The 2,820-nt window shown below is 43.8% G+C and overlaps 1 non-coding gene across 1 annotated transcript; it reads right to left on the reverse strand.

The window, feature by feature from the left end:
- Positions 1-1,001: 1,001 nt before the first annotated feature.
- Positions 1,002-1,076, reverse strand: Trnas-cga (transfer RNA serine (anticodon CGA)). Its single transcript has one exon. It is a non-coding gene; the product is annotated as a tRNA-Ser (tRNA).
- Between the last annotated feature and the right edge of the window lie 1,744 nt (positions 1,077-2,820).

Here is a 2,820-nt window from a genome sequence, read left to right on the forward strand (position 1 = left end):
TGGCGGAGGGCCTGTTCCACTCGCGGATAGCACGTGGGAAGAATGATTGTCGGTAAGCCTCTATATTGGCTCTAATTTTTCGAATTTGCTCCTCATGGTCATTATGCGAGATGTATGTAGGGGGAAGTGACATGATGTCCGACTCTTTTCGGAAAGTGTTCTCTCAAACCTTCAATAGCAAATCTCTCTACGATGCGTAACGGCCTGCCAATGTGTCCGAGCGGTTCTAGGCGCTTCCGTCTGGAACCGCGCCACCGCTACGGTCGCAGGTTCGAATCTAGCCTCGGGCATGGATGTGTGTGATGTCCTTAGGTTAGTTAGGTTTAAGTAGTTCTCAGTTCTATGGGACTGATGACCTCATATGTTAAGTCCCATAGTGCTCAGAGCCATTTGAACTACTGACGCGTAACGCCTATCTTGTAACATTTGCAAATTGAATTTGTTGAGTATCTCCGTAACACTCTCATGCCAACTAAACTATCCTGTGAATAAACGTGCCGCTCTTCTTGGATCTTCTCTATATCTTCTATCAGTCCTATCCGGCAGGGATCTCAAATAGATGAACAAATCTCAAGAATGGGTCGAACAAGCGACTTATGAGCCACTTCCTTCGTAGATGAGTTACATCTTCTTACGATTCTTCCGATGAATCTTAGTCTGGCATCTGATTTCCCCACTATTTCTTTTATTTGGACAGTCCACTTTACGTCGCTCTGGATAGTTACTCCTAGATATTTTGTGGTAGACACTGTTCCCAGAGGTCTGTCGTCGATAGTGTAGCTATATAGTAGTAGATTTCTTTTCCTGTGTAAGCGCAATATGTACATTCCACTGCGTATCTCATGGAGAAACAAAGCGGCTGCGTTTCGCAGGATTTCTGTTTACGAAATACATGTTAATTTTTAAAGAGGAAATTTTCTTTTCCAAGAATGTCATAATTGAGATTTTCACTCTGCAGCGGAGTGTGCGCTGAAATGAAACTTCCTGGCAGATTAAAACTGTGTGCCTGGCCGAGACTCGAACTCGGGACCTTTGCCTTTCGCGGGCAAGTGCTCTACCAACTGAGCTACCAAAACACGACTCACATCCCGTCCTCATAGCTTTACTTCTGCCAGTACCTCGTCTCCTACCTTCCAAACTTTACAGAAGCTCTCCTGCGAACCTTGTAGAACTAGCACTCCTGAAAGAAAGGTGTTCTTCACTTTGTACCCCATTCCTTTTTACTTCCTACGCACAGTCATTGTGCTATCTGAACTGCTTTTAGCACATTAGGACTCACAAATTATTCCTTACGCTGACTGCAATGTTTTACGCCCGACCTCCGCAATGCTCGACGATCCCTCTCCGTCGTTAAATGAAGTCTGCCTGGTCTTGGTGTAGCTGTGGTCGTTCCCTCTCGTTTCCACTTCACAGTCACATAACGAGCAGTGGCTACTTCAGCTTTAGGCTGGCTGAATTGCCCCAGATAAATCTGATTCTAATGCCACATGCAGTGACTAGTCTGCGTTCGAATGAAGTGATCTCTTCTGACGGACCCATTCTTACTGCTTCTCCAGGGAGAATACAATACTACCCACTTCTCGTGGCATCTAGTGATCGATTCTGCATTACGCAGGTCTGTCAGGATACTCTTAATCAGATATTGTAGTATCATACTCTCACATCATCACATACTCTGTATTGCGAACGTAAAGCAATTTGCAGGAGTGTTTATTCTGCTCCACTAACTCATATTGTGTATTGCCGTCCCTTCATCAACGGGCGCTCTCCACTTCGATTCCTCACGCCCGAAAACCTCTTGCACCTACTAGAATAAGCGAAACTAGACGGGCTCAGTATCCTGACCCGCTCAGTATTCTGACCCGTTCCACGTCCATCCACATCTAGTTGTTTCTCATTTTGATTTATTCTCGCATGTGTTTATTATGGACAAGCTTTCACAGAAGCTCCTCTAGTATTTCTTTCCTTCGCTTTAACGCATATTCATTGTGTATATTTGCAAAGCCCCACTCGATTGTACCAGATTTTACAACCAATATTCCTTTTCTGATCCCATAAACTGCCAGATAAATACAACACTGGGCAGGCAAATTGTGGGGAGGGCACATTTTCCTGTGTTTTGTCTACCAGAAAAATGCTGGTGTTTCAGTAAAATAGGAACATCTGACGGCACTAAAACATCTAGTCAAGCTCCTATAGTTAATTCTGACAATTCGTCCTCTCTGGCATAACCGAATGGGTGTAGAAGTTTGGTAAGAATGCGTCATTTCTGCTATTAAATATTCTGTTCATTTATTTGGTGAGGTTTGAAGACTGTCAAGGCAGGCCCAACAAAGTGAGTTGTGTATGTATCAAGCTCGCCACAGCATTCAGCAGCAAAGTTCTTCAGGGCGCAATGCGGTAGTTATCAAGAGATCATTAGAAATTGTGGGGTGGACATCGACAAGTCACTAACATGATTATTATTTTTTTATTAAAAATGAAATTCCTCCAGCTGTACTTAAGATTTTTTATTTACTTCGCTACTTGTTTCGACGTTGCGTCAACGCCATCTTCAGGCCCGTACACTTTGATGAAATCAGATGTGTGTGGATCAGGCACATAATTATGGTGGACTAGGCGAATAACAACGGACGAATTACTTAGTAATAGAAATAGTGTCATAGACCCTCTCTTCAGAGACGTTTCCAAGACGTTGGAACAAAGTCCGGGAAGTTAAGTCCACTACCACTCTTCCCCTTCACGGTCAAATACTGGCGCTGAAAGTCTTCTACACCACCTGTACTGTAAAAAAAATGGTGCAAATGGCTCTGAGCACTA

This window comes from Schistocerca nitens, chromosome 4, assembly GCF_023898315.1.
Source record: "Schistocerca nitens isolate TAMUIC-IGC-003100 chromosome 4, iqSchNite1.1, whole genome shotgun sequence".
NCBI lineage: Eukaryota > Metazoa > Arthropoda > Insecta > Orthoptera > Acrididae > Schistocerca > Schistocerca nitens.